The 14,115-nt window shown below is 40.2% G+C and overlaps 1 protein-coding gene across 4 annotated transcripts in view; it reads right to left on the minus strand.

Moving 5' to 3' along the window:
- LOC139810176 (uncharacterized) overlaps window positions 1-14,115 on the minus strand; it is a 170,297-nt gene that overhangs the window by 152,627 nt on the left and 3,555 nt on the right. The gene's annotated exons all lie outside the window — the stretch shown is intronic.

Below are 14,115 nucleotides of genomic sequence, written 5' to 3' on the forward strand. Positions count from 1 at the left end.
AAGAGAAAAAGAGAGATAGAAAGAGAGAGAGAGGAAGAGAAAGAGAGTGAGTCCGGGACCGTAACTGTGACTATGCCGGGACGGCATGATGGCGGGTGGTATGGGTCGTCACGGCAACCGGAGTCGAGGCTAGCAAAAGCAGACTGCCTCTCCATAGCGCCTCCGCTCTCTTCTTCCTCTCTCCTCTGCGTCTCGCTCTCTCTCTCTCTCTTTCTCTCTCGCTTCTTTCGCCTTTTCCAACGTCTCCTGCCGTCGGCCGTTAACCGTTACGCGGCTATCTCCGCCTCTTGTTCCTCAACACGGACCCGCGCGCTCCAATGTATCTCTTCGTCGGTGCTCCCTTTTTCGCCAGATTTCTCTCATCCGTCTCTGCCTATCTACTTCTGCAATCAACCCACCCTCCCCCTCCTACTCGCTCTTGCGACATTAATAATCGCTTGTTTAGCCATCATTATTTACTGCTTCTGTCGTACGACGCCGCGCTTTATCGATTCGGAGATGATTTATATTGTTTTCTATTGTAAATTTATATTGCCCGTCGGTTTAGTTAGCGAACTGTCCCCATTTCGCATTTCCCGACTTAATTCGTTATCCTTAATAGCACCCATCCCGCCCCGCTCCCTTTTCGCCGTTCACCGTCAACGAGGAAGGATAGAGAAGACCGACGATCCAATTATTTCTTATTTACCAGACGATACGAATCGCGGATAATTGGAGTCGGCTGTCTAATGACGCGTCTTTATATATGTATATCTTCACATGCGACCAATACGTCCGATAGATAACAAGAACTCGTTCACGCTTGATTAACATCTTGTCACGTTATATACATATATAAATGGCACGTGTCTTTAGAAATTACGATCCTCGCTTATGAGCGACGACTTAATTTTCTGTTTAATTTGCATCTGCGTCCGTCGTTCATACATGAGTAACGCGAATTAAACTTTGGCTAACGTGCACAACGGCCAGGGAAAACAAGGTACATCTAACTTTTAATAATGTGCTATAAATATCAGATAAGAACAGGCTTGGAAATACGCACAAGAATGACCAAGCATACGTCATGAGAAAAAGTCGTGACACACGATATCACCGTGACATTGGGATGGGACCTTATCTCTGAGTGGAATACACATAGATGAACAATAAATATCAAATAATAATACAAAATCCACTGTAGATCCCGGTACATTCCTGAGATACGGTTTGACGTCAAAAGAGAAAAGGATCTTTCGATCCCGGTGGGTGGTCTGCCCGATGCAGGACGGTTTATGTATATATGTAATGTACATACGATGCCCGATGTAGTCTCAAGAATAGCGGCAGAGAGATGCGGGGGTGCCCTCTCAAGATTGAACCCGTCCAATTTCGTGGAAACGCACACGATCTCGCGCGCGGTCACCGGAGCTTACGATCGATCCTTTGATCGGAATAGCCGGAAGACAAACCCGAACGGAGCTCTCTCGCGTACGACAAAGCTCTTCCCAACGTAATCTTCGGTTGCGAAAGACAGGAGGATGAGGAAGGGGAGGGGAGAGGGCATGGAGATATATAACGTGTCGTCGGGTAAATGGTGCAGGAAAGAAGGAAACATCGCGATCCAATGCCGTTTATCGAAATCTGTAGCTCACAAAGACGCGAGATGACGGAGTGAATGGATACAACGGAAAAATGATAGGAAATAAAAAATGGCACAGATTAATAAAGCATGATCGAGTACAAGGGTGATATTCTATATCGTGACTAGAATGTAGTTTATAACCCAAAAATTGTGTTTTGCAAGTGGCAATTGCGCTACGGTTCATGTATATATTACGCATTATGTAGGTATATATTCATTATTTAAACATTGTATGATATTTGAATATCATGTACATATTTCTTGTTAATAAAAGTGATTTGAAGTTATAGAGAAATTTAAAAATAAATCAATGCAAAATAAATATGACTTAAAATTCTTCGCAAAGTTTCGATGGCCGAAATAACAAAACGCGCGACGTTTATAATCACCAGTGATCCTGAATTGAGAAACGATAGCGAGGTAAAATACGGTTACAAGTTAATCGTCTGCCGGGAATAATGAGAAGCAACGTCGTTGATTTTCCTCATTGTAAACTTCTCGTCGAGATCTCGACGAGCGCGCTTTTGCGCGTCACGTGAACGTAATCGCAAACGAACTTCGTAACTTCTCGCGTAACGACCGAGAAAACGTTTCACCGATTGCCGCGAATGATTCTCCCGGTATTAGTACTCTCCGCTAATTCTCGGCCGTAAATCGCCAATCGACCGCGATCGATAATTAACGATGTAACACCATGCAGTTGTCGTAGGCGTCGCGTCGTCGACGTATTGCGTCGTGAGAATCGCGCTTAAAATATCGCACGCAAGTGCACGTGCGAACGCGTATGCGTGAGATATAGACTCGGAGATCCTCGGTATTTCCTTCCCGCTGGTTTTCTTCCTCCCTTCTCTTTCATCCTACACCTCTTCGTCTTTCCATCTGTCTCCGTCTCTGTTCGCTTTATTGCCACTTTCCCTCCTGCCCCCCCTCTCCCCTTTCCACAGCCCTCTAGCATACATACCGCTTTGCTGCGAGTCAGCGACTAAAATCCTCTCGACTTCGTCGGGATATCTCGACGACCTGTGCACTTTAGTCGAATGATTTCGTCGGAAGAAAACAAACACGCGCTGACAGATACTCGTGTGTGTATGTGTGTGTGTGTGTGTGCGCGAAAGTTTTCACTGCCCATTAAAAACACTCGAGTCAGAATCTCACCAATAAGCCGTTTTCAATTCAGAAAAGATCTTACGTATGCAAAATGTATCTTATATTTGTTTTCCTACTCATTGTACTCATATCTTAATAAAAAATTATTTTTCCGTTAATAATATTCTATTTTTCATAATGCAAATTAACGCATCAATAAATCATTGTCTTACACGTAGATAGTTTTGAAAAATTATAAGCAAACAAATTGTAAATCGCCTTAACATTTTTATTAAATTATATGATAATAATTCCAACATATTTTTATTTCAAGTAAGTTATTTTTATCATCATCCGGTGTATCAAGATATATACATATATATAGAATATGCGAAAGGCGCTTCAAGATAAAGCGATTAAGGAAATAGGAAATGTCGGCGAAGCAATCTACTCTATTACGTGTCAGACGGAGCTATGATGCAGAAATCGTGACATTGAAAGTGTGGCAACCCGCGTGCGTGCACACATACGGCTATTTATATACGACCGCGATCGTTAATGAACCAAATAGATTTCGAACAAATTCTCGGATATTATTCTCAAACCTCTCCGAGAAAAGTCTAGTCGACGAATGTCTAGTCTCCGCTCTGAAAATATATCAAAATGCTCGAAATGCATAATAAAACAAATTCGGGAAAATATCGACCAGCTAATTTATTATTAGTTCTATTAAGCTACGATATCTTCGTGATCAAATTTTTCTCAAGCAAATTGATTCCTATAATTCGTAATAAATAATACGTTGGAAGAGATTTTACCGTAACTTGCTTTTCAATCTCCAATTGTTGAGAATGCAAATTAAATGAAAGAAAATATGAAAGAATCGGCAACATTCATAAGACGATAGTTTTTTAACAAAAAAAGATAGCATAATTCCTACGAAATAACATGCGGTGTGTCAATACATGAATACAACAATTAAATAACAGCGAAATGTTTGCCGGTAGAGCCGGAACAATCCGTGCTTTCCGGAAAGATGAATAAAGGGGACGGAATAAAAGGAGATCACATGGTGCATAAAAGGTAGGATAAACAAAGACTAAGCCGACTAAGGAGTGTGAAACAAAGCAAAACGCCACGGCGCGGCGAGGCTAGTACAAAAATCCGAAAGAAAAAGAGAGAAAGACAGAGATCTGTTCCATAAAAGAAAAAAAGTGAATAGAATAAAATTGTACGATTGCCAAGCAGTCTCATAAGAACGGTGAGATGCACGTAACGTTCCTACTATTTTTTCTAATTACATCTATCGCGTTTGGTACCATGTGCGTGAAAGTAGAGTGATACGTCGTGTATAATAGCGATCAACATGATAAAATCCAATTTAAATTATTTACGTAAGATTTTACAATCATGAGATCGAACTTCTGTACGTAAGCTTATAAAGAGAGAGAGAGTGTAATTATAAAAATAAGTTAGTTATTTTATATTGTGCTTTATTCTTTCGCAGGAAAAATTATGTCGAACATGTATCTTTCGCGATCGATACTATCTAAAAAAGGTTAATCCAAATAAATTTATTCGTAAAAAAAAAACTAATTAAAATCAATGCGATTTTATCGCATCGTGTTATAATTGCTCGTGAAGTTTGAGCGCCGGCTGGCGACAAAAGATATCGCGGGTCGAAACGGGAAATTAGAGCAACGAGAGAGGAGAAAAAAGAGTTAATGCAAATGAATACGGCGAAGTTACGACACTAATTAAAGCGCGCCGGTTACCATTATATATTACATTACACGAGAGAATGGCCGAATACCAATAATGCGAAAACGCCAAAAAAACGGAACACAATTATCCGGGTCATAGATAACGAATCTCGATCGACTATCCGTAAATCCTTACATATGAGCAATCCGGATTAACCACGATATTTTTAACATAAATCAAATTATAATGAAAAGATTGTGTGTAAAAAGATAAAATGTGCTAAATGGTGTCTAACCGAAATCTTTTCGTTCTTTATTTGACTAATTTTATCTTAATGCAAAGAGAGAGAGAGAGAGAGCTCTTTAATATCTTTAACTGTCGCATAAATCTAACATGGAATAGCAGCTTGGCTGGATTAGCATTTTAAATTAGTTTTTTTCTTAACAGGGATATCTAAATGTTTTTTCTACGATCTCTGTAATTTCTAGACGACTCAATTCTGGAGAAAGTGCGTAAATCTATTAATCCGCCTTCAAACACGTTTATCTGTAAGCAATTTACAGCGACGTCTCAATATTTTATATTGCTTACGGAGAATAACGCTAAATCAATAGTATGCCGCCACTTAAGGTTTTCCTCTGGGAAAAATTACTCGAAAGAAAACGTCAAGCACACACTGTAGTCCATAAAGCATGTGAATAGAGAAAGCATGGACGAGGCACATTTTGAAAAAAGAGAACCAAAAGTGAGAGGAAACAAGAGGGGCTCAAAGGACAACGATCGTGTGGCAACGACTGCTCATTAAATCTGAAAACAAACTAAGTATAGACGAGCAAGGACAACGAGATTCACGCTATAAAATATAGTGATGTTCCACGATCGCGTACGTATTGCGTATCTGTCGCGCGCGCGTATATGCGTGTATACATATATTCGAGAAGATATTACGGAGAGCGAGCGAGAGAGAGAGAGAGAGAGAGAGAGAGAGAGAGAGAGCCCGCATATATTTACTCAAAATATTTCATTTAGCCGAGGCATCATTAGCGAGATAAAATTACGACACGCTGCGTTGGTTAATTCTATTTGGTGGTTATATTTAACTGTGCAATAACACTCTGCAGATATTTTGCTATCGGCGCTATAGAGTAGAGATAGGACAAATAAAGCGATTATGATAACAGGATGAGTAGTGAAATTTTTGACGCACTTTGTTACGCTTTATCCATAAAACGGTACTATAATTTTCTCAGTGAGCGTACAACCTCTCTCCGGAGATGCCGGATTTACTCTGTATTATTATTTTACTACGCAAGACGTTCCGGAACTACTGAATATTCTTTTCATAGATAAACAATTTCACTCCATCTTTCTCTCGAACATGCTTTTCTCTGTTCCTAATGTTAATTTGGCAAAACCGATCTCTCGAAAATTTGCGTGGCACTTATAATTGATTCCATGATGATAAGTACGAGAAAAATTTCTTTGTTTCGAAACGATGAAAAATTGCCGGATATTTAGGTCGATCGATGTTATGGTACACGACAAAAGAAAGATCGCGTGGAACTTTCATTACGGGCGACTTGTCGATACTTGTCAAAGATGACATTCTAGACCGCGTAGACCGCATGAGAATCCGTGTTACAAAATTCGTAAGGCGGTCACGACGCAACCGTTCGCTCCCACCGCCGTAGACGAGAGCGCGTTTCGCGTCACCGTACGACTAGAAATAACTCCGAAGCCAAAGGCGTCGCCATGCGTGACCAAGAATAGTCGCATTCATATTCACGACGCATAGCGCTAATATTGCTCCGGCCATATCACTGTGAAGCACAATAACCTTTCTACTATATAATTAACACTCTTTCTAAATATCTTATATTACATTCGTGTACATTCGTATACATAATAATTTTAGACCAAAATAACACCATCCATATATTTCAGGCGTTACAGTATTCAATTATCTCGGATGGGCGAAGCCTGTCATTTAAATGTTTCAGACCTTTCAAACACCAGGTAATTACCTGAAACCAAATCTATCATTTGAATATTTTAGAGACTTGAAATAATTACCTACGTTAAAACAAAACTCACCGTTTAAAGAACTCTAATATTACAAACTCCAAATAATAATTACAAAGAAATATCATTAGAATTGCAAAGTGAGTTCGATTAATCATCAAGAGTTTTTGTCGTTTTCACAAGTTTTTTTTCTTCGAAGAAAGCGCGACACGAACTAGCGCAAGAATGCGGCGCTACATCCCTGCTCGATGCGAGAGATCCTTTTTCGGCGTGACGGGGGGAGATTGTTCGGGGTCGTCGGATCCTTTATTACGATGGCAATCCCCTACCTCTGTCCTCGACACACCGACCTGCCGCTGACGTTCAGCCCGTCCACAACCCGTAGGCAAGCACCCTCGCGCTCGTCCAACACGTGGGATTACGCGCGCCGGAAATATCCGAATGCCGTGTTTCTATTTTTAACTATTATACCTGCATCTCGGTTCTCTCGATAACGATAGCACAAACCTGATAAGAATACATCACGTTCGCCGGCGCGCTCGCGAAAACGGTTTGCCTTGAAGCGAGACGTTACCTAATACTTTCCAATCTTGGCGTTCCTTCAAAAGATATCGTCGAGTACAAAAGTCACAAGGTATTGACGAGAATTCGCATTTAATTTAGAATAATATCGAAAAAAGCGTTTCGACATACTGAATTATATTAGCATTCATAATTCCATTCTACCCGATTAGGAAACGTTCTATACGTGAAAACGATTAAATTCTAGGTATGTTCAAAAAATCAACGTACAAATCTAGTAATACGTGTGTTCAATCATGTACATAGTTTCACGATTCAATTTTGTTGCGTGTAGAACGTTCCACACAAGTATGTTGCATGAAAACAATAATGATACATTGTCAGAAAGTAAAACACTCGGTAAAACATTGTACGAACACCCTACATAAACTGCATATAAATGTACAACATATGTAATCTATATTATAAAAATATCTAAAAATATTTAAAAATATACAGATATAACCATATGATATACGATAAAAATCGAACTCCACTCTTTTTCATTTTTCAGCCGTCTCATCCTTCGTTCGTTCACGATAGAATGGAGAGATTCTTCAGCGTCATCCTAGCGACGATAGACTACGAATATATCATGGTGGCTCCTAACCGAGAGCATTGTTCAACGTCAAGGCATCCAGACGAGTCCGGGAAGCGAAAGATATGCACACGTTAAATTCGTGCGCGTATATATGTGGCACGTGCGCGCGTATCCGCACGCCGATAAATCTCGCGCGCTTCGACATCTCCATCTCGAATCGTTCGGATTCTCGCGTTTTATTCCGCCATTATCTCGGCATTATCCGGAAACTGCCGTTCCGATCTGCGTTACGCTTTCCACGTCGATGCACGAATATGATGCGACGCACGCAACGAGCGTCTTACAAGAAATCAAAGATATCTTATTGCTAGATTAATAGCTCTTTTTCTACCTTTTTTCATTTAATTAGTCCTTATATTTTATTTATATCTGCGATAACCGGCGATAACACGCAAGTACAAATAATATGCATGTTAAATTGCAAAAAAAAGTAAAGAGCCGCGAAATAAATGAAATAAAAACTGCCTAATGTTCAATCTAATAAAAATAGATAAAACTTATGTGATGGATTTTATCATCTTATAACGCGTAATCGTTACGTTGTCACGTGTTACATCAATATCTGATACCATGAGTATTTATCGTTTATAGTGCCAGCTTCGCGCACAGGCCTGAAAATATCGCGCGACGTCAATATTCCTGTCATACACCGCATGTGAATCCGATATTGCCAGGTTTGCCTAGATACCAGCAAGCTACAATGCATCTGTATCGAATTAATCGCGCGCCACTTCGTAAAATATTTCTTGGTCTGGCCGCAAAAACACTTTGAAGAATGCTGCCGTGACAAAGCCGCGGTATTTTAGGAGCGAATGGAGCGTGCTGGTTCTCCGCTGCTTGCAAGTTGGATCGCGTTTCATACGATATAACCACGTAGTAATCCGAACTTCCATTGCTTCGAGCGACGTGAAATTGAACTGCAATGTATCTGCCTATCAACTCATAAATTATCGCGCGTTTTATATCGAGAAAAAGGAACATTAAAACGTTAAGAACTTAAAGTTGAAAATTTAAACGGACAGATCTCGACTTAAATAAGAGCACCTGTAATATTTATCTTCATGTGACATATGAAAAGGAATTAACTTTCCTGAAACGTTACCTTAAAAGTAATTATCTTCGAATATAAAAAGAACATGCTCAATATAGAAAGGAAAAAAATTAATTTACCATGATGAAACATAATTGATAGATCACTCTGATTGATTGATAACCCTAATTAAGTTATTTTCGAGAGTTCTCTAATTTCTTATAAGAATTTTATTTTGTTCGTTCTAAGTGTTATCATGTCAGTGTTACAACAACGCGGAAATATGGATATAATATATCGGCGATTATTTTAAATTACTGAGATTGAATCGTATACGTTAATAACGAGTTAGGAACGTCAAGAGATTTGTGCTCGACACACGGAGCGAATTCTGAACTGGAGCCGTTCGCTACGAGGTGAATCCGCTCTCCCACCCCTCCCCTCCTCACTCTTTCTCTCTTTCTCCCGTTTCTCCCGTTTCTCTTACGAAATCGCCGCGAAGCGAAGCAAGTAGGACTTTTCTTGCCCGACTTTCTCACGTAATAACCGGAAACGAGAAGCGGAGGACGAAACAGTGTCATAAATCGTGTCATAAATCCTTTCAACAGCAATGCCGTTGGCCCTTTTACGAAATTTATTATTCAAGTCTGTATTTTTCTTCGACATAGTTAACATTTCATTTTAATAATAAGACAAATGCTCTGTTGCTTCTATATTCAGAATTTTAAGTTATCTTATAAAACATCACGCTGAAAATATGCAGATTTCTAAATTTAGCTGATATTAAAAAAATAGATTCAAAATCGATACAATTCCCTCCAAAACTATTTATTATCGAAAAACAGCTCGAGAAGCGTTAGAAATGTTCGAAACGTTTTCACACAGTATAATTCGACGTTAAAACAGAATTATTTTTTAATACCGCTCGTCAAACTAACGCCTTATATTGGCTTCAGGCTTCAGATTAGTTTGGATTCACTTACACCGAACCGATCAAGTAACCTTCGAGAACCCGACGACTTCAAGGTTACTGAAAAAAAAAAGAAGACCGAGAAAGTTAAAACGTTTCGACCATCTCACCGGTACTTCAAAGATTTCGTGCACATCATTTTAAACAACGAAATCCAGATTTACTTTATTAGCGGATTTGTAAGTCCAAAACTTCAATAAAATAAAATAAAAATTATAACTTTTTAACTATCAATTATCGCGCATAAAAACTACAACAAAATTGATATCGATGAAGCAAGATTTCTGCCATGATCAAATTTTCAGCATATTTTTCAATGACATACTGTCAATTATCAATTATCGCGATTGCTCTCGTTGACCCTAATATGACATGCTACTTCAAAATCAATTAAACTAATCCATAGAAAAATAATACAATATTAAAGCGTGTTATTCATGTGCATTTTATCAACGCTCTTCTAAATCACCACATTCCTCACCATCTAATTGTACGTTATCGCACACCGCAAATTGTCCAACTTCACATGCAGTAGCTGCTGATAATCGGTTCCTCGTCTACGATCGATCGCGAATTAAGCGGCTGACGACTTTCCCCTCGCTCAAAGTCACACGCCGTCTAACTGGGTCGCGGCTTATCTCCGCGTATCTCATTAACGCACTTAACGGACCGGCACATGCGGTCCTGATGGAACATCAAGCCGGAGAAATTTCGGCCCGGTACCGTATGCTCACCAAGCAAGACCAAAAAATTGCGGTCAGTAGCGGGTTGGTCCATAAAACTTATTGGAAATATACCGGTGGGTCGGAAAGTCGCTAGACCGGCACAACATATTGTATGTTCCGAATACCTTATTTCTTTCGAAACGTGATGTCATTTAGATAAAAAATTTGAACGTTTCGTTAAATTATATCGTAGATCTAGTGATCTTGTGACTTTTCACTTTCAATATCTAAAAAAATTTCTATTTGTTAATTAATTTCGCCATTAACGGAGTTACTTCCATTTCCCATCTTAACGCTGGCGATTCGAAATTGAAAACGCAACCGAAAACTGGATGTCGGCCAATGGACGCGCTCGCGCTGATGGATCGTGAAAGAATGTGCGTGCAGTAGTATAGTGAGGAGAAATCGCGCGCACGTGTGCCGGACGAGAGCGCGGTCGCTTTCACGTGAAACGGCACGAAACTTCAAGTATCGTATCTTGTGATAACTGATAACCGCGGTGGATACGGTGGTAGGACACTTAAAAAATGATAATAAATGTAATCATATAGCGGATTCTTTCACACATATAATAAAGCGTAATAAATCAATGTGTCCTTTATGAAAGATTTAATATTGCACCTAATTAAAACTAATTAAAGCTAATTAGACAATAGAAAAATGATATATAACACCATGCGTATTTAACGGTTATATAATGCGGCAGCACTAATATTAACAGACATAATTAACCAACTAGCAAACGGTACACAGCACGCAACCTTTTCTTCCTTCAACGTTTTATCAACCAGCTAATATAACTTCGGCAAGCGTGAGAAATGTGCGTGCGATGAAAGCGTTTTCTTTTCCAGATAATAAAGATAATTCTCGAAATAATAATAATTCTGACAGACCCGGGAAAAAGTTTCGGCGAAGTTCCGAAGACGTCGACGCGGCGGGAAAGCCGGCGAGCAATAAAACGGTCTTTGAAACGGAGAAATAATTCTGCCGTCGAAAAGTTAGCTATCCGCTTCGTTTAGCGAGCTGCTTTGCATAAATTACTTGATAGTAATCAAATCACTCGGGGTTACGCTACGCAGTCACCGAACGTGACTCAAATGACGGCAAAATATATCGCCGGAGTTAGTTAAGTTCGCAAGTATTGTTTCCTCTGTGCTCCCATTATTATTTCATTTTCAGAGACTGTTTTTCACTAATTAAATATTCATTTTGTTATCGCATATGCCGTATGTGACTTATTTACTCTATTACATGCGCTTATGCGGTGTATTTCTCTCATTTGCGATTGTTACTAAAGCGGTAACAGTGATTTAATGAGCGTGATTATTCATGTATCTCTTTGCCTAACCAATTGTTTTACACGTATACACACGTTAATGATTTTAATTGCAATCATCATTTGTTGCAACAAAAAATAATGTATCCCTCATTCTATGCATAAATAATAGTGCAATGTAAAAAAATATTAGTGCGAGAAAAAAATCACGTATTTATTGCGTAATTTAAAAAACATATAAATCTTCCTTAACCATACGACAGAGTATAAAAGGTTCGCGAAAATTATAATTTTTCTTTTATAAAAAACTACACCATGTAATATATCGTTCAATCTCGCTGTCGATACTCGACCACGCGTGCTACTTTTTTGCGATTCGACAGAAGGCTTGTACAAATGAAGCAAATCACGACGATATTAAGCCGACGAATGCCGGGAAAGCGGGATGGGGATAAAATCGCGGAGAGCAATGCGACGCTGACACGCGAGTTTGTTTGCAAACATTGGCGGGGGCCGCGGGCAGAGAATTTCCGGGGCGAGATCGTCTCTCGGATATATTTGAGATCGGTCGACGGCGACGGTTGCCAAGAGAGAGAGAGAGAGAGAGAAGGACAGCGAGCGGCGTGTGTGCCGGCACTCGAGGCCAATTCAATTTGCCGACAACTCGGGTCTGCTTAGCGGTAATTATTTCCGGGGTCTCGGTAAACGTGTTTCGCGCTTACCTCCCTTCCTCCCTGCCGCGGCCGAAAGGACGGTGAATACGCGCGCTCGCTCGCGATCGATCGCGACGCGCGCACACACACGCGCGCACGCACACGCACGAACACGCGCGAGCGCATGCGATGCACACATGACGATGACGTTCGCGATCGCCCGTTCGAGGACGAGATCGATCGGCGCCGCCGTCCGTCGGCTCTGGTGCCGTGCCAGAAATAATATCGTTCGCGGCGAGGAGAACGCGAACTATACCGTGACCGAGCGACATCGAAGTCTCTCGGCTTCGAGAATCGCTTTCTCCTCGGACGCGTCTGAGATATTTCCATTTCCACGAGACACACATGCGATATGATTCCACGGAGCGCTCCGTTTTTCCTGGCGCGGCGCGGCGCGGCGCGGCGATGAAATACGCGGCTCTCCGACTTGGCCAGATTGCGTCCGTCGCCGATTTGCCGGTTTTTATACGGGGGGAATTCGTGAATAATTCAGGGAATCCGCCAGAGTCACGGATCACGCTCGAAATTTATGATTACCTACAGTACCTTCGTTCGGAGCGGTATCGCATATTTATGACTCTACTAATTCCTTTCTCAATTAGGGGGCTTTAAAGTTTTATTTGTTGCTTCCTGTTAGCTACAATTTTAGAAAAGAAGAATATAAGGCTATATATCATTGATATGACCCACGATAAACTAATTTCTTCAATTGTGTCACATACGAATATATAGGTATGTTCGCGAATTTCGGAAAACGGCACAAATCGTCACGCAATGGAAAACGCATCTCTTCGTGATTAAATTGAAAAACACTATGCACTTGCAATTAATATATCTGAAAGCTAAACATCACACGATTTGTATTAATTTCTATGATAATGATAAAATAATGTGCCAATTCCAATTCCAAATCGCGCTAAATGGATCGCCGGCGTTTCTCCGTTTCATGCATTAAAGACACACAAGCGTATTAATCCAATGTAAGCGATTTCTCGCAAATGAGCGAAAGGTATCTCATCTTTAATGTAATATAAGTAAATAAAAATTTCTATTTAGAAATAGTTTATACAGATTTAAAATATAGTTTGCCGATTAAAATCATACATCGATTCAAGTACCTGCTTGAAGAACTGAAGAAAGAACTGCGAAAAACTACTACAAAGTATCATATCAAGTCCAGCTTGACACGGAAAGGCAAAGGGTTGAGGAAATCGACTTGCGACGTCAATCCCCGACGAATCAGCTGCGCGCGAGCCAAACTCCCACGCACGTCACGCAAGTTCTCCGAAACGAGAGTAGAAATAAATTCCGCGTATGCCGGTCGTTAACTTTTCACTAGTCGTTCTCAAATGAAACAATTCGGACAGGCGCAAATATTTCTCGCGAGCGCGGTCGCTCGCCGCCGACTGTATTTTCACAAGACGGTTTTACAGCGCGAAATCTCTACGGAATTCGGCGCATCTTTTCTTAAAAGATAATTCACCCGCGCGCGATCTTGAAACAGTATCGCCATTCGAAAAGAGGAGTTAAGACGCGAGTATCCGGAGTTTCATCAAACGCGCACTAGCAGTGTTAAATATTAAATGAAATTTGAACCAATATCTTGAGTTAAATAACATTTTGTTATTTTTAACTATTAAATGTGTCAAAATTTATTATTTTAATCTCGTTGGTTCAGTTAAATTAACGACAAATTGAGTAGGAGCAGTGGCGACTTACAGGAATTATTAAAAATTACTCAAATTGAGCATAACTTGACCCTACAAATTTAATAACGTAGATAAGAAACGGAAATCACGATTA

The sequence above is a fragment of the Temnothorax longispinosus genome, chromosome 3, assembly GCF_030848805.1.
Source record: "Temnothorax longispinosus isolate EJ_2023e chromosome 3, Tlon_JGU_v1, whole genome shotgun sequence".
Classification (NCBI taxonomy): Eukaryota; Metazoa; Arthropoda; class Insecta; order Hymenoptera; family Formicidae; genus Temnothorax; species Temnothorax longispinosus.